Source organism: Rattus rattus, chromosome 18 (assembly GCF_011064425.1).
Source record: "Rattus rattus isolate New Zealand chromosome 18, Rrattus_CSIRO_v1, whole genome shotgun sequence".
Classification (NCBI taxonomy): Eukaryota; Metazoa; Chordata; class Mammalia; order Rodentia; family Muridae; genus Rattus; species Rattus rattus.
In genome coordinates, this window is record NC_046171.1 from 29,857,279 (window position 1) to 29,876,383 (window position 19,105).

Sequence of the window (19,105 nt, forward strand, 5' to 3'; positions counted from 1 at the left end):
GCCCGGGGATTTCCTATTTTATTCATCATTAGAGCCCCCATAAATTGGCCATGACAGGTCTTATCTTAATGTGTCCAAAAGCCTAAGAGAGTCAGAAGAGCTTATGTTGGGATTTTTGACAAACCATTTGACATCTCTGGGCCCTTTGCCAATGGACTTAGGTTCTTATTACCTCCAAAGTCCTTTCTCACTATAAAACATAGATATTAATTTCTATTTTCTTTTGTTCATCTTGGTGACATTTTCTGTACAGTTCAAAGATAGAGTTTGGCAATGATAAGTGTCAGTAAAATAATGAAAATTCTCTCAGCTAAAAATACAAAATCAGCAACACACAAACAGCTACGTAGGCATTTTTAACAATGGTGACTTGAGGATCCAGTTGCAAGCTTGTATTGCCTGTAAAATGCTGTCTCTCCACCATGGACTTAGGGGGATTACTGGCTACTCTTCCAGATAGCCACCAGCCTGTAATCTGACTTTATAAAATTGGAAGGAAAGTTCTTTTTTCATGAGCCAATTTCACGAAACACAAAACAATGCCTTCATTCTTGACTCAAAGCCGAAAAGCTGTAATGGTCCCATAAATGATTAAAACAGCAGCTGTTAATGTCTTGGAAACAGATTGATCAGTTGGAGTGCCTTAAAATATATCTGGGTTCTGTATGACTTTGAGCAATATGAACCAATTTTGATGCGAGACTAAAAATGGGGGCTTGGAACCTGAAGATATCAAGAGAACTGTGAGAGCCCTGGAAAGGGCTGTATCTCAGGTAATTATTAGCATATTTTAATGATTTAAGGAATGCCATAAAATTTGCAAGGCTTTTTGTGTATGTATGCAAAATTCACAGTGGGCCCTGTTTAACTGGACAAGATGTTTGAAGTAAAATATTTGAGTATTGTTAGTTACTGAATGAAAATTACTTCCATGCATCCAACATGTGTCTGCTATGGGGTGGGCAGTGGTATATAACACAAGGTTTCTACCCTCACTAAGCCTAAATCATGGTATAGAGAAACTGATTAGTACCTATTAAACAAATGATATCTAATAATTCACACAACAGTAAGACCTGTGTTGGAATTAAGGTAAAGTGTTGAGAAGCTATTTTGATGTAAAATATTCAGAATGACTTCTCTGAAAGATGCCCTTTGAATAGAGACTTCAATGGTCAGAGAAAAGATGCTGACCCATGCATGAGAAAGGCTAGAGATAATGGTTCGGTATGGTTGGCGAACAATGAGAAGACAGGTCAAACTAGAACCTGGGGAGCAAGCAAAGAATTGTGGGGAATACATATAAAAGATTGGTGAACCCCAGTGAGGTATTGCTTTTTAGCTCATAAAAATGTTGGGTATAATCCTGTGGGAAATCAGTAGTGGGCTGTAACAGATGCTAAACAGAAACAGGACTGATAATATTTGTTAAAAGATCCTTCGGAGTGTTGCATAGTAACTGGGCTGTGGAAACCAGAAATAGGAGGAAGAAGACCGCAGGAGTAAGCCCCGGAAAAAGCAGATGGAGGCCTTGAATTGGGGCGGAAGTAGAATGATGCTCAAATGTTGGCTAAAATGGCATAGTATGCAGAGGAATAGATGACAAGACTCAGATTTTGGACAGGAGGAAAAGAGAGAGAAATGTATGTCTATGGAGTGCTTAGAGGAAGGTATGGTGGGAAGATTGTAAGAGATCAGGGAGGACCAGGATAAAACAATGTCTTCGGGATATGACAGAATCTTTGTACTCATGAACTCACAGCTCCTGTAGTTGCCTGTACAAGACCTGAACAAAATCAAACCAGTCAACATTCCAACAGTGAGTGTGTGTGTGGATCTCTGATAATGCCCCCGACACACAGTTGGGAAATTTTCCAGTTGGCAAATTATTAACAGTTGATGGCTGTTGGGTAAGGAAAGTCAGTTCTTCTAAAGGTATGAACTGTGGTAAGTTGACTATGCCACTGTGGATGGGATGAATAGACAGGCAACCTATATTGGACTCAGCAGCCAGAGGAGGAGGAGGAGGAAGAAGAGAAGAAGAAAGGAGGAGGAGGGGGAGGAGGAGAGGGAGGAGGAGGAGAAAGAGGAGGAGGAGGAGAGGGAGAGGAAGAGGAAGAGGAAGAAAGAGAGAGAGAAAGAAAGAAAGAAAGAAAGAAAGAAGGAAGGAGAAAGAAAGAAGGAAGGAAGGAAGGAAGGAGGAAGGAAGGAAGTTGGGAGGGGTTGCAGATCTAGCAGTAGCTGGAAAGGATGTGAGGGTGACTATGATTAAAATACATCGAATGTACAGATGACATTTTATTTCTCAAAGAAATAAAAATGTTATAGCTATTTTAAAAAGAAATAGAAATGTTTTTGAAGTGTTGCCTTAAACCATTGGGTAACGTGGTCTTAACTGAATGAAAGAAGTGAGTTTCAAGTGAAGAATAGATTTGGGTGCAGTGGGAGGAAAATTCAAAATTTATGTTGGATGTTGTGAGATTTTTACAACATCCATGTGGTGTTGCCAAATGGGTAGTAAGATATTCCAGATACCAGGAGATAAGTGAAGACCAGCGTCTAAGACCCTTCCACCTCAACATGTGTAGAAGGTCATCCCAGAGGTAGAAGGAAATCAGGGCTATCCTGAAATTCAGAATAAGTCTGTATCCAGAGGATGTCAAAAGGGGAATGACAGTTGACCATGATTGTTGATATGACAAAAGTCGTAGCTCCATTTAACCACAGAACTTTACTTCAAGGGGTACAGACAAAACTGCAAAGTAAATGCCTACAAGAACGTTATCTTTCTGCAGAGAGATGCATGGGGAGATGAGAAGATAAAGGAGGGGCGAGCCTTTTTCTTTGTTGTGACTTTAATATGGCAGTTATAACATGGTTCTATGGTAGTAAGAAAGATCCAGAGAGCATAATAGAGATGCAAAAGAAACAAGAGGGGGTGTTTTCAGGCACAAATGGAGGGCCAAATGTGGCTCAGAGATTACAGTTGACCACCAGGGACAACAAAGTCTACACAGGCCAACTTAAGCAAGTCCAGAAAGAACACAGTAAGCAGTTGACTTGGACCTCACAAGGTTGCTTCCAATTTGGAGTGAAACATGAAGAAAAAAACATCATCTAAGAATGGCACAGAAAATGGTATTTAAATTATAGATAGAGGGGAAATTTTCTTTCTAGGAAGGTAGTAATATTAGTGGTATAATCAAGAGATGTATATGATTGTAAATCTGAGTTTATGTTCATTGTTTCAGACTGATGTAATACTGAATAAAGAGCATGATATTGCACAAAGGGGTGTATAGACACAGGATGCGCACCTTTGGACATGACATTTGAGAGTCTTATGATTTTATTTGTTACAGTAGACTGTGTTTTCTCTTGGGAAAAATGATTATACATATCAAATTAGATAGCAGATTGCATAGGATTTTTCCTGTTTTTTTTTTAAATGTGTATATGAGCATGTGTTTATGTGGGGTATCTGCATGTGAGTGCAGATACCCATGGAGTCCAGAAGAGAATGTTGGATCCCCTGGAGTTGCAGTTAAAGGTGGGTGGATGCTTCCTGGTATGGGTGCTAAGACCTGAACTTGTCCCCTGCAAGGGTAGGATGCACTTTCTACCACAGAGCCCCTCCTCCTGCCCTACTTTTCACTTAATTTAATTTTATAACTCATGAGCAGTCTTCTTCAACTTGCTTGTCATTGGGTAAGCTGATAGAGAAACCAGTTATTTTTTAGTGAGGGCATATTTCAAAAAAGTTAGGTACTCACTGCCTAATGTGAGAATTTTGGGTTTAGTCCTAGTGAGTCCTAAAATGTTGATGTAAGGAAAGTAACATCATAGGGTCATCTCCATTTCAACCTGACTGGATTGGGAATTATGTAGGAAACCTCAGAGCAAGAATTTGAGAGAGTCTGAATGGGGTGGGTGAATGTGGATGGTACCACCAATGTGTTCAGGTGTCAAACTAAACATAAAGTGGAAAAGAAGTGTCTCACCAGCAATCCTGTCTTTGCTCCTTGACTGCAGACACAATGCAACCAATTTCCTCACAGGCCTGCCATTGTGTCTTTCCCACCATGATGGACTGTGTTCTCTTGAATCCAAACCATACCCTGTCTCCTTCCATATGTCTCTAGTCACTGTTAAGGCAAGTGGAAAAGTAACTAGTGGGGTTCTATACCAACATCAGGTCAGACATAGACCACAGCCAACTCAGGGTCCCCAGTTGTCCTTGTTGAAGGGACCCTAGCTGGCCTGAACATGACAAACATGACTCCAGCAGGCCTTCCCCTTCTCCCCATTCCCTCTGCCTTGCTAAAAACCATTAGATTAGATTCCTAAAGCTGGCCACCAAGGTCTATTCCCTTATTCGGCCACTTCCTTCTCCTGAGGACAGCTACCAAGATCCAGCTATCAAAGTAGTAAAGTCCAGCAAACAGAAGTCTGCTTTGACTCACCTAATTACCATGCCTCATTAATTAAACATCTTATTCTAATCTGGGGTTTCCCAGTTTACCTTTTTAAATTGCCATTTTCCTATGGGCCATGTCTGCATCCTCTCTATAATGAGGGAATCCTTTGTTGTCACCCTATCCCACCCCGACCCTTCATCCCCAGGACAAATACACCTTCCCTCTCTCCCTTGTACCCTTCCCTTCTCCCTCTTCCTCCGACTCCCATCTTTGTTTCCTATTCTCTAAATTTTGTCCATTTGGGGCAAATAATTATTTTTTTTTGTGCTAAGAACTTGGTCTTGGGGTCTTGGTCTTGGGGAACTATATAGTTCCCTACACCAGTCACCGTTCTGTTGCTGTGAAGAGACACCCTGACCAATGCCACTCTTATAAAAGCAAGCTTTTAATTGGGTGCTTGCTTACAATTTCAGAGGCTAAGTCTACTATCATGTCAGGGAGCATGGCAGCACACAAACAGTCAACAGAGGAAGAAAGGGGGAGAGGGAGGGAAGGAGGAAGGGAGTGAGAAACAGAGACAGAGACCGGTGACTGTTATGGGTTTTTTGAAACCTCAAAGTTCATGCCCAGTGACACATTTTCCTCTAACAAGGCCATACTTTCTGATCTCTCTAATCCTATCAAAGCAGTCCACTCTCTGGTAACTAAGCCTTCAAATATATGAGCCTATTGGGGCCAATCTCAGCCAAACCAGCACACAAAGATAGGCTGAAATTATTCCTAGTGGAATAGTAGTGTGAATGTGGAGGTAGGATTGAGAGAAAGCAGCTGGCGGATACAGGAAGAAGCGAAGCAGAAAAGCAACAGGGGGTCCCAAAGTAGCAGCAGCAGATTAGACGATGTCATATGCACAGCCTCACGTAGCTGTTCTAAGTTGAGGTGGGTCCTTTGACAAAACTTCACCATCACTAATAGAGCGTGAAGGCCCAGACCAGGACTTCCAATTTACAAAATTTGACAGAGAAGTAATGTAAGATTGGGAACCACATGAAAGGCATGGTCTTGGGTTTTTCTATACTTCCCCACACATGGGCAAGTTGCAAGACCAAAATTCACAAAAAGACTGAATATTACTGATAGATCCTGAATTTTGTGTTCCAATCCTATCCCATCAATTCAAGCAAGCAAGTTTCTGATTACAGCTGAATAAATAAAAGCAAAAAGACACTAGAACATGTGGGGAATGTGAACACAGAGACAGGAAAGCTTCAGGATGATTTGGCCTTTGAACTTTGTACCACAGAGCTGTTCCCTCCGCCTCTTGTGTAGACATCATAGAAGACCGCAAACGTGATTTATAAAGAACAAAATCACTCATGAAACAAATCCTTGTAGACAAACTGACTTTTTTTTAACCACCTCAGATCTTTTCTGGAAAAAGCCAGGCTATAAATAAATGGCTGTAGTATTTCAGCTGAGTTTCTAGCAGTTGGGCATCCAGTGTGTGGATGGACACACACTGAGCATCTCCTGGTCATTGGGTATTGTCGTGGCATGGCATTCAATCATACAATGGACCTACTTTCATTACGCTTCAAAAGCTTGTCAATTGACTGCCAGGGATCACACTTCATCTCCTGTCCTCTTTGTTCTCAGGCTTGACACTGAGAAACTTTTGATGTGCTAAAGAGGATGCTATGCCACCCTGCTTGTGGACCATTTATTCCCATGCTGCCTAACTAGCATTGTGAGATAACAGAACTGAAATTGTAGAACCAAGGCAGAATGCACATTCTGTTATCTGTGATGTCACCGACTTCTGTTCTAAATGTGCTCTTTCTCTCCTAAATTGATTTTCTCTGACTTGACTCATGCGGAAGATTCATTTTCTCTTTCATTCAAATCAGCACTGGTCATGAAATTCTATCAGTTATTCACCTTGTATTTGCTGATCTGATTCTTCTTCTGTATCTTCTATGCTTCTGTTTGGGTCAAAGAAGGTTTCTCTCTTGGTCGTCTGGCCTTCCTTTATTTCTCCTTTTAAACTTTGTTTTATTTTATTTTTTGTAATTTAAATTAAAAAATGTCTGTCTGCCTGTCTATATATCTCTGTGTGTGTGTATGTATGTATGTATGTATGTATGTATCTATCTATCTATCTATCATCTACTATCATCTCTATCTATCTATCATCTATCATCTATCTCTTTGATTTAATGATTTAGTCTGTGTGCATGCATGTACATGTGTCTGTGCATTTGTATGATTTGTATGTGTGCATGTTTGTGTGTGTGTGTTGTGTATGTGTGTGTATGTGTTCATGTGGGTGTGGATTCATGTGTGTACATGAGTGTCAAAGTCAGAGTCTGACGGCAAGTGTCGTCCACTATCACTCTTCATGTTAATTTTTGAACCAGGACCTTTCATTGAGTCTGGAGCTCCATGATTCAGCATGTTAACTGGTCAAAGCTCCCAGGCTCCTGCTGTCTCTACCTTCCAGGATTAGAGGAATGCACCAACCATGACTAGCTTTTGTGTGGGTGCCAGTTTCCTCAGCTGAGCACCTTATGCTTGTGGGGCAAACACTTTGCTAATTAAACCATCTTCTCAGTCCCTGAATTACCTTTTGAAAAGTTGAATTTATTAACAAAGTACAATGATATACATGTGTGAAAATGCTATAAAACCATCATTTGGTATGTTGAATAAAGCTTGATAATAGTTACACAAAATAAAATATGCATAACTGGTTCCAATTTCCTCAGGTTAAAGTCTTACCCTGAATCTGACTCATATGCCCCTTCTCTCCAAGCTCTCTCATCTCACTCCCTGTCCACACCCACCTGCCTCCTTGGCCGGTCCAGCTCTTTTTTTCTCCATGCCCAGACCACTTTGCACTTAAGTCACTGCAAAGTGAATAATGGTGGATAATACATAATGTTGTAACATTATCCTGACTCAGGGTGTAGAGGGCCAGTTGGGAAGGCTACCCATTTGTTTTATGATATCTCCACTTCATCTCTGGCTGTCCTTGGTCTGAATATTAAGACCTTTCTACTTTCTTTTAAGGATATTTCCTATCATTTACATCCCAAGGATGTGCATGTATCTTTGTCTATTTTCCTGTTGGACCAACCAGCAGAAAGTGATGGAAGCCATTTTTGTTTAAACATCAGCTATCATGAACTGGACATTGGGATGCATGCACTATTACACAGTGATATTTTTTTATTGGAAGATTGATTTATATAAAAAATTCACTCAAAACACAAATCTCATTTAGAAATTATTTTACTAATATCAGCTACAACTGCTCATAATGCTGTGGTGGTCATTCTTTGTCTCAATTAACCAAAATATAACAATCCACTAAAAGCATGGGTCTTAAGTCCATACTAAGAATTCAAGACGCTTACCAGTTCCCTGGTAATTAATACAGAGTGAAGTTTTCAGTCTTACCAAGTGCGTAGGTGTGTGTGTGTGTGTGTGTGTGTGTGTGTGTGTGTGTGTGTATGTGTGTGTGTGTATGTGTTCATGTGGGTGTGGATTCACATGTGTACATGAATGAGAAGAATGAGAAAGTCAGAGTTTGATGGCAAGTGCCTTCCACTTACGTACTCCTTAATCTTTTCGCATCTGATTACAAGTGATTCTGCTTGTAGAGTTTTTTCTTCCTAAAATAAATCTAGTCTAGCTATGCGTTTCCCATGTGCCCTGCCTTGTAGCATTAGTAGAAGAAAACTAACACTGATATCAATCCTCTTAAGTGATAACAAAAGGACATCAATTCACTCAGTTCATTCTTACTATTATGTAGCATCACAGTTTTAACGAATGGATCAATGGGGTTCATGGTATTACTTGCCAGTTGTAAAGGGTTGGTGAGTGCACACACACAACTAGTTTAAAATGTCATAGTAACATCATGAGATAGACAGGACTGAATAATTGTCATCCTTTCAGAGTTAAGGTAACTTGGGCTCAGATCAGACTGCCATGAAGATTGAAATAAAGAACACCTCACTTGGAATGACAGAGGTCCCCAGTGTATGAGAGCTAGTTCTGGTTGCCCTCTCTAGCTCTCCCAAAGGTTACAGTTTCTTGAGTCAGAAAGGCTGCCCTGGGCAGCAATGATCCTTCTGCGAGGAGGACCCCTGGTCTTCCGTTAGCTTCTTGTTCTACATGCCTCTGACCAAGACTTTCTGATCTGCAAGAACCCCACTCGGTATGGCATTGTCACAGAGCACGGTGATTCTAGAATGGTGAACCGGACTCTCTGAATGGAGTCCTGTTAAAACAGCCTGTGGAACCCCACCTCACAGAGTGTCTGAGTCGGAGACTGGGAGATTCTGCTTTGAAAGCTAGTGATTTAAATGCTACAACTACCAATTAAGAAAGGAATATAACCAGGAGACAATATGCATGAGGTTGGCTCTTTTCTTTACCTGTCTTCCTCCTCCTCTTCCTCCCTTTCTCCACTCTCCTCCTCCAGCATCCCTTACTTGAAGTTACAGCTGTCTTTTATGAAGGGTCATGCATGCAAACTTCCCCCTCCTTTCTTCTCCTCCTCTTTGTCTCTTCCCTCACCTCTCCCTCCCTCCCTCCCTCTGCCCCTCCCTCTGCCCCTCCCTCTGCCCCTCCCTCTGCCCCTCCCTCTGCCCCTCCCTCTGCCCCTCCCTCTGCCCCTCCCCTCTGCCCCTCCCTCTGCCCCCCCTCTGCCCCTCCTTCTTTCCTCTCCTTCCTTCTTTCTCCTCCATCCTTCCCCCCCTTCCTTTTCTCCCTCTTCCTCCTGCTCTGAAGATTTTATCCATCCCTTGAGAATATAGTGTTTTATCCCAAGACCGTATTCTTGACCTTGAGGTTTGTTTGTTTAATTTTGTTTATCAGACAAAGGTCTTGCTGTGCAGCTCAGACTGGACATTAACTTTTGATCTTCCTTCAACTGCCGAGTGCTAGGATAACAGCTGTGTGCTATCGTGAGCACAAATAGCTCGTGCAGTTTTTTTTATGTAAATAGAGTTTAGGTTCCAAAATAGTTGAAGGGATAGACCTAAGACATGAACTCAAGTCCCAAGGAAAAAGAAAGAAAAAAAAGAAAACACGTTGAACACTGGTGTTAAAGATTCTACAAGGTAAATTGACTGAAAAGAATTTCATAATTGTGGAGAATTGGACCATAGCGAATTCAGAACCAAATTATTTCTGGCTCTTTAGTCCCTTTAATAGTTTTTCATTGCCCAATTCTGCATCCAACTTAACATCTTTTCAAGTATCAGATGAACCTTTGGAATATTGAGCTTAAAAGAGGACTAGTTCTCACCAATTCAAAAGCTAAGGCTTCTTGCTGTAAAAATATAAAAAATAAAATGCTCTTTTTATCCCCCCACTAGGTCTGGTACTCCGGTGCCCCAAGATATCGGCTGGATATCTTAATTCTCAGTCAGCAAAGCCTCTCACCCACTTTGCTCCATCTTATATCACACTGCCGAAGGCCTCTCTCTGAGCTTGGCAGCAACCTCTCTACCTATCTAGTTCCCAAGGCAGGTTTCCGTGCCAGAAGCACACATCCCAATTCCGTGGCAGCCCAGTGTCTCCAGCCACACACTTTCCTACACTCAAACCATCACATAAAAGAACACACAACACAATAACCTTTGACCCTATTGATAAGATATAATTGCCTGCCTAAACATACAAGGTGCAGTACACATCCATCCCTTAAGAACACCAATAACAACCTGTAAATACACAGAGTGGAATCTTAACGTCAGCTTCCATTTTCTCTCCACCGTGACTACTCTCTCTGTCCCTCCTGTCTCTTCTCTTTCCGTTCCAGTCTCCTCCTCTTCCTTCAAACTTTTCTCCCACCCATCTTTCCTTCTCATCCAATGACAGGCCTCCTTCTATCCTGTACCTCCCCTTCACTGTATTTTACAAATTAAATGGGAAGAAGGTTCTGGTGAAGTCACCTGAGTCTTGAATTTGTGACTGGGCAGCCGTCCTTGGGGCAGTGGAATTACTGTCAAAATACAGATAACTCCAGGGCAAACCACAGCAGAAGCTGTCATCAGATAACACTAAAAACTCATTGTAGAGTTTCTCTGCTCCACTGTAAGTCCCCTACCTGATGTTCCCACCCATGTGCTTGGAGAATGCCTTATTTATGCCTTACTTTACTGTCACTATAAAACTCATCTAACCACTTCTGTTCAGGAATATGTTATTCGTAACAACGTGAGTCTTTTGTTCCTGGGCCACCATCATTTTTATTGGCCTCAGATTCCATTATTGTTCCCTTTAATGTGAAGTCTGTACTTTGCAACTACATTACAGTGGCCACAAGCCCATCTGAGGAGTCTGAATATTATCTTGTATATTCACAGGGAGAAGGATGTTCCACGCAGAACTAAGGTTCACTGATAGTAAATGATTTGTGTAATATCTTAGTTACTTTTCTATGGCTGTAATAAGATACCATGATCAAGGCAACTTCCAGAAGGCAACATTTATTTGGGGCTTATAGTTCTGGAGGTCTTTAGACTCCACCATCATCCTGGTGGGGAATCATGGCAGCAGACACCAGGCATGGCAGGTGGAACAGCTGAACCCTCATATCTCCAAACACAAGCAGGAAATAGAGAATTCAACTTTGAATGGTGCAAATCTTTTAGGTCAAAACCTGCCCCTGGTGATACATAATCTCCAGCAAGGATGTACCTTATAAGCCTGACCAAACAGGGCCACCAACTGGAAACCAAGTCCTCAAATGTCCAAGAATGTAGGGGACCGCTTATTCAAACCCACCACAGGTGGACATTCATTATTAACCCTGTATGTTCTAAAAATCACAGTAGAGTCAGCCCTTGAGTAAATGTCTAAGAGTTATGGTTCTATACTACAGTAAAGCTGGGTAAAAAGATGCTTCTGCTATGTTCTTCTTCCTTAGTTTATCAGAAAAGAAATCTGCATTTTGTTATATAAAGCAAATAACGTGTGCAAACATTCTTGCGCAATGTATTGTCCTCACAACAGCCCTTTAAGATCGCCATTGTTCGTACTATCATTTTTTTATAAAAGGACCATCTGAAAGCTTAAAACCTTGCCCCATGCCATTAAGCTTTAGGTACAGGATTTGAACAAAGTAAGGCACTGCTGGGCCCTAGGCTTGTGTGTTACCATTATGTCTGACTGTTGTATGTTAATCCTGACCTTGCAGCTTGACAAAGCTGCCCTTAAGTTTTCAACCCAATAAATTATTGTGGTGATTAGTTCTGATTGTCTTGTTGATTGAATTGAGAAGTACCTAAGGAGTTAAAGAGGTTCCTCACTAAGTGGGTCTGTGAGGATAATTCCAGGGAGGATTAGCCAAGTAGAGAAGGCCTTGATGTAAAGTGCTAACTTTGCAGAAAACACAGGGCAGCATGAATGCATGCTCCACCTCCCACTTCTTTCTGTGCCTGGCCACCACTGGGGGTGAGCCCCTCTGCTTAAGCAAGCCTTCCCCATGGAGGATTGAAAGTCTGACCCTATGAGGGAACACATCCTGCCCTCCTCCATTATTTGGTTGAGGTATGTGACACATTAATGAAAACTCTGACTATGGAGAAAATTACCCAATGCTAATCAAACTACGCGTGAGCGTACTTCCTCTACACATACACCCGCCCCAACTGTTTTCACTTCCTGTCCCAGCTTCAGGTGGAGCTGCTTATCTGACTCTTAATTTGAAGTCCTATAGGTTCCCTCAGTCCCCATCATCCCCTACATTAACTTATAAGACTCAGGAAAGTATGTATGTATGCATCCTCGTCGTCGTCATCATCATCAATTGTAGTTTTCTTAAGCTCCTATTGTCTTCATGGATATGTCAGCCTCTCAAAATCAAAGTATAACATTTCTCAGAGTGTTGCTAGCCAGAGAGGCTCACTGGAACCCTGGTGTTCTGAGTTTATTTACCATTTTCTACATAGTTTTGTTGCATTGAATCAGTTGCAGCTGATCATCTCAGGCTCTAGTTTTTTTCTGTTCCCTGTGGGACAGCTGATATGTGATACTGCATTTTTTGTTTGTTTCTAGTATGTTATGCCCCTAACTGGAGTCCCCTTATTAACACAGAGCATCACCCTAGGTTCAGGGGCCCCATCACTAATAGTAAAACCTCCCCGTTGGCCAAAGAAATCCCAAGGATAGAGAGAGTCTCTCAGGAACCTCAGACAAAGACCAGCTAAATTCTTTGTTATACAAAAGCACAACTCAGAGAAGTTGTAGGACTGGATGGTAGTTCAGATGTATGACATCATCTAGGTCAGCAGCTCTATTTTTGTGCCAGGCGATAGTCTCAGTCTGGAAGGCAGAGGAAGAATTTCTGCTGGAATTCCTGCCAATATGCAGCAAGCCAGGATAGGTAACCCTGGAGGCTGAGGTTTAAATCAGGAAGCTGGTGAGTTCTGTGCTGTAGGGAGTAGGAAGGTGGCCTTGCCATAGAGAGGGGTATCTGCTTCGTGGGAGAGTATCTGCTGTGTGAACTGAAGCCCACAGGACTCTGCCTTGTGAAGATTTTACACACCAAACATGTAAATCACGGTGCGCGTGAATGGTGTTAGTTCACATGGAAATGAGAAGTTATTTCAGTTAATCAAGTCTGGCCTCTGAAAAGAACAGCTATCTTGGAACTAAAGACTGTTCTGAGGGACTGCAAATAACAGGGACAGAAAGAATGTGGCTCTAATTCCAAAGGGCTTGTACAATTGAAAATAATGAGGGGCGGGAAGAGGGGCAGAGGAGGGTAAAACATCACAAGAGGCAATCGTCTGTGAAAACTCGCTTGGGTGCTCTTAAGGCGTGTCTTTCAGAGAAGAGCAAGCAAATGGGAAGAGAGCAGAGAGGTAAATACAAGCCGGACGAGTGGAGAGGGAGGTGTGCCCTGCATGGATGGAGTCTTTACATATAAAGGGCCGGCTCTGACAGCAATCCTCATGTTATATGCTTGTGTTTGTGACCCCATCAGCATATGTGACCCCTTTTGCGCTCAAGGTCTCTTGCTCTTCTCTGAAGCTGAAGCCCCTCCAGCCTGAGCAGTTTAATCAGGGTTGCAGGCACAGAGGAGGAAAGAAAGGTGAAGGGATGTCTAACTTGGCCGGACCATGCATCTAAGAAGCCTGGCTGCTGCCAAGGTTGATCAGCACTCTCTTGTCACAGACGAGCCCCCTTTGTTCTTTGCTTGGGTTTGGTAGAGATGGGCTTTGATGAGAATTAGGGCAGGCTGTGAACTGTTTTATTAGCTCACCAATAAAAGGTCAGGTCTTGAGAAGCTGATTTAAGGAACACTGGTTGGTATCTAACAATCATGGGCAAAAAAAATGTAAGGGGGAGTCGCTCCATCCTGAGCTCTCTGCCCAGGTCTGTTCATATCAGTCAGAGGCCAAGCTTAGGAAAGGCCAGAAAGGAAGGTGTCTCCCTGAAGGCAAGGGCCTTCTTACAGACAGGCAGTATAGGGCCAGTTCCTGACTAGGCAGCCTGGGGTCATATGAGAAAGCCAGGAGAGTGGAGACATCAGGGCTTGGGTCTAAGAAGGTCTCCATGCACATCTTGGCTTTGCACTTAACAGTCTGGGCAAGTTATCTCCTTCTCAGGCCTCCACATCCATGTTTGTAAAACTGGATGATTGATAGTACTGCTTCTCAAAGTTGTTTTGGTGATTAAATCAACCATTTCTGCTGTTCCCTGGACAATCAGGCCCCTTCTTCCTGAGAAGACTTTATAGAATGTCAAGTGCATGGAAACCTGGGGCAAAGAGGAAGCAGTTAGAGGTTCTCTTCATCTTGAGCTGATGGCCAATGTGTCTCTTGAATTTTCAGTTTTTTCCTGCTGTCTAGGAGATCCTCGGGCCTGCATCAGTCTGCCCCATTACCTGCCTACACAGAAGGCCAGGCCAATGCCATGGTTGGGAAACAGCCACACAGGTCAAGATTATGAACGTTCAGGTCTAGGCCATCATGTTCTGTGCTCAGGGGGCACCTTTCACTGCTAGCTAGACACACTGCCCCAGGAACAGCAGGGGTGCTAGCCTCTCTCTGCCCCCTTTCCTCTCCTTTGCAAGAGAAGGTGAGACCTCCGTCATTACTGCACCTTGGTTAAGGATTATGTCTTGTCCCAGTTCCAGCAAGTATTCTGGCAGCCTGGAAGGGCTTTTTCAGGGTAACGATTTCATTTTCCATCATTCATGTCTCCTGCCATTTATTTTTACCTGATACCACCTCAAAAGTCTACAGCGGATTACTGTATTTTGGCGGTAGGTGCTCTTACACAGTCGTGGAGTACTGTACACTCCGTTAAGAGCTGGTCATGGACTCTGTTCCAGGGTGCTCAGGAAAATACCAGAGCACCCATCTGTCTGTCTGTTATTCCCTTCCTCCACCTCTCCCTCCTTCCATTCACATTTATTTCTTGCTTCTGCCTTTCAGTTTTTTCTTCTTCACCTTTTGGCACTTGTATCTAAACCCTCCATTGGGATAGTTAGATGTTATATTGTATATCTGATGTGATTCAAAGGCAGGATGGGATACCAGCATACCGACTAGAAAAATGCTGACTGAGGTCAAATCCTGAACCCATCACTTATTAGTAAATCCTGTGCAAACTATTAATTTTCCTCTATTGTCCGTGGCAGCGTCCACACACACAAAAGTAACGTAACTACCTTTGTTCTTATAGAATCCTTGTGAGTTTTTGATGATGCATGAAACACAGTGCCAGATATGTGGTACCTGTTTCAGGAATGTCGGGCCATAGTTTCTATTCACTCAGAATTTCACATGATTTACTATTTTTCTGGTCTGTGTTCCATTGCTCTTTCTTAGGCACTGCAGTAAGAAGAAAAGAAGGGGCAAAGGGAATCGTAGGTAAACTAATATAAGTAAAAATAGATAATTCTGGAAAGTCTAGGCCTATCTCCTGGAAGAGAAGCTCTGGAGCTTATGGGCTTGATTGACATCACCCCTAGCACTGTTCTACATCCTTTAATTAGACAGTCCTACTTGTTCCTTCTCTAAACCCTACAGCATAAACACTTCTCTCCATGTCTGACTCTTGTCTCTGTACAGCTAAGATGCTGGAAAGATTCTCTACTCACAGGTGGGCTTCCTGTCCCTCCCTTGGATTCCCAAAATCCCCTGCAAAACAGCTCCTTCACCCCATCTTCACAGCCTGAACCCAAGTCTGTCCTTTTCCCTGCTTTCCTCTTTCCTGAGGACACTGCTTTGCCTTTACGCTTCTCACAGAGCAGCTGAGTTTGACCTTCTGTCTCTGGTTCTTGAGGCAGACATATTGTGTTTGCTTCACCACAGTGAACTGTGAACACATCCCTTTGGGCATGACGTTCATGAGTTCTCCTCCTTCCTTGCCTCGTGCCCAGTATTATTCATGCATTGAAGCTCTTGCTTTACAATTCATCTTCGTCTCAGCTGAGGACCTAATGCTGAGTTTAGTGTCTACCTGGAAGCCTAACACTTTGAGCATCATCCTGGTACCTACTTATTAACTCTTTCTTCACATTTTCTCATTCTAGAAATTTCCCCATGTCTAGTCCCGGATGTTGTTGCATCATCCCCAAGCGTCTGCCTTTATTGCCTTTTCTCTTCTCAGCTACTTACATCATGGTTGTTCTTGATGTTTTCTTAGTTACCATCACACATCTTTTATTGACATCAGTTTTTATTATAGATTCCAGCTTCTTTCTTCCTTCCTTCCTTCCTTCCTTCCTTCCTTCCTTCCTTCCTTTCTTTCAACATTTCTTTAAGAGTTTTTCAGACATTGACTTTCTTCTATTGATAATTCTGTTTAGATCTATACCCCATTCTTAAATCTTGTTTTTGTAATCATTTTATTCATTTACATTTCAAATGATATCCCCCTTCCTGGTTACCACTCCACAACCCCCCATTCCTTCCCCCCCACTCTCCCTTCCCCTTTGTGGCTATAAGGATGCTTCTCCACCCACTCACCCACTTCCGCCTTTCCCCTCTAGCATCTCCCAACACTGGGGCATCAAACCTCCACAGGACTAAGGGCCGCCCTTCCCACTGATGTCAGATAAGGCCATCCTCTGCTATGTGTATATCTGGAGCCATGGATCCCTCCATGTATATTTCCCGGTTAGTTAATATTGTTCTTCCTATGGGATTGCAATCAGAGGCTACTTTGTAACAAAACTCCTAACTACCTCTGAGTTCTCTGTCTGTGTATTTCCAGGATAGGTCCACTGAATAAAGCATGATTTTTTTGTTATTTTGTACTTTTATCCTTAGTTTGCCTTTGTTCCTGGTCAGTGGGGAGCTGATTAAATGTTGAGTTGTGTGTTCTAGCTGTAAAGCTTTGGATGCTCTGAGAGCATGTAGTTTTATGACTGGCTCTGGTTTTAAGCCAGCTTTTAGTCACTATAAAAAATCTGCCATAATCACTTGATAAGGGAATAAGCTGCTTCGAACTGACAGTTTTAGAGATTCTAGCCCAAGATAGTCCAGAACCATTGTATTAGATCTTAGTGTATGGATGCCAGATGGAAATGGCAGGAGGGCATGGTGGGCAAACTGCTCACCGTATAGAGAGGAAGCCAAGAACAGGACCAACAACGAATGGCATACAGACTTCCTTGAAAGCACACCTTGAGTGAGTTAAGGGCCTCCCACGAGGACTCACCTTTTAGCATCTAATGTCTTTCAATGGCATGACTACTGAGACCTTACCTTTAACACTTCTGGAGAACACGCAACATCCAAGCTGTAATAGGTTCCTTCTTATCAATTCAGCCTCTACTGGAATGTCACCTTCTCATGAAGGCCTTCTCTAGCTACTGTATATTCACAAAGGAAAAGGAAATTCTGCCTCCCAACAATACTTTGCATTGTTTTCTTTATTGTATCACCAACTGAAAATTGATATTTAATGTTAAAGTGTTTGCCATCTATTTCTGCTTTTCCCATGTAGATGGAAAGATTAGTAAGGGATGGGGATGTAGCCCACATTTTTTGTTGCTGTTCTCTGGTGTTTAGTATATAGTCTGAAATACAGAAGATGCTCAAAATTTACTTTCATTATTCATATGTTTATCCATTTATTTTATCTTGATGTTGTTTGTTTTGAGACACCATCTTGCCATATAGCCTTGGCTGACCTAGAACTCATCAGATAGCTCAAGATGATTCCAAAGTCACAGTCCTCTTGCTTCAGCATCTCCAGCCCTGGAATTACAGATATTAAAGGATTACAACTCTAGCACCCCAAGCAAGAACTTTTGTGTGTGTGATGAATAGTTAGATGGGTGGAATCCTGATTCTCCTATAAATACAGAAAGCTGTTTAAGTCCGTTCTTCTCCAAGGAAAAGGAAAACATGAACATAATATTTCTTTCTAACAACTTCTATCTGTTACTGCTTTGTTTTCTTTCCAATTTTACATCCTCCAATCTCTTCTTATAAACTCTTACACTCTTGTCAGGCTGCACACAGAACTGTAAAGAACACAGAGCACATGGAAAAATAACCACTTTTTATAGCTATTAATCCTCAAATGAAATGCTGGCAGACCTTGTAATAGTACGTATGTCAGGGAATATTTTATTCATTGTTCAATAAAGCTAGAAAAAAATGACGTATGGCCTTTCGATGTTGGCTTCAGTTGGGTGCTAGATTTAATAGGGTAAAGACTGGACCAGTTGGCTTTTTTGTTTGTTTGCATATAAAACTGCTTTCTTCATACTCAATCATTTTTAGTACTAGATTATAAGGCAAAATCAGATGCCTATACAAACACCTTATGTAAGTTGTGTGTGTGTGTGTGTGTATGTGCCTATGCCTGTGTGTGTGTGTGTGCCTGTGTGTGCCTGTGTGTGCCTGTGTGTGTGTGTGTATGTGCCTATGCCTGTGTGTGTGTGTGTGTGTGTGCCTATGTATGCCTGTGTGTGCCTGTGTGTGTGTGTGCGCGCCTATGTGTGCCTGTGTGTGCCTGTGTGTGTGTGATGGGACTTACTTCTGTAGGACTAGTCAATGAAGAAAATAGTATGAACAGTTAGACCTTAGATCAAGGGAACAGTTGGACCTTCTCAGGGTCCAACAAATCCTAAGCCTTCCCTCAGACTGCAAAGGGTTCTGACGTGCCTACAGCTTTATCAGTAGGAGATCACTGTCTGCCTCCAGTTTCCACAGGGCTCTAACACAATGACAACATTTGATCCTACCCAGAGCTTCTAATGCCCTCTGAACCGTGGATGAGTGATGGGAAATTGCAGGGGTACAATCAGCACCATTGTTTGGGGGATGGCAGTTTGTGTCTGGGACATCGTAATTCTAATATTTGATTCACAAAACCCATGCTGCTGTCCAAAACAAAGAACTCATTGTTTGTTTGTTTTTTTATTTCTTCCCAAGGCTGACTTAATAACTTGTTGGAACTTGATATTTAACCGGGAACATTTATTAGTTCCTTAACTATTTTTCCCATTAAAGTACAAAGTAAGTGAGATTTTATCATAGCTAAGGCTTAGGTATATAACCATCACAGTGACTCCAGTGCCCAATCATCTTATGGGTAAATATGAGTCACTGAGGGATTTTTAAATGTTGATTTGTTCCTCTTTTTGGCCTTTGGACAGTCTACCTATTTTTTTTCTAGCTTCCTGTGGTAGAAAATGC

The 19,105-nt window shown here is 42.2% G+C and overlaps 1 protein-coding gene across 2 annotated transcripts in view; it reads left to right on the plus strand.

Annotated features, from left to right (window-relative positions):
• Slc35f1 (solute carrier family 35 member F1) overlaps positions 1–19,105 on the plus strand; it is a 384,770-nt gene that overhangs the window by 175,648 nt on the left and 190,017 nt on the right. The window contains exon 1 of one of the 2 annotated variants that reach the window (XM_032888243.1): positions 12,657–12,858. The exons of the other annotated variant lie outside the window; for it this stretch is intronic. The gene's annotated coding sequence lies outside the window, so the exon portion shown is untranslated. Of the gene's footprint in view, positions 1–12,656; positions 12,859–19,105 lie in introns of those variants that run through there. 2 annotated transcript variants of the gene reach the window in all.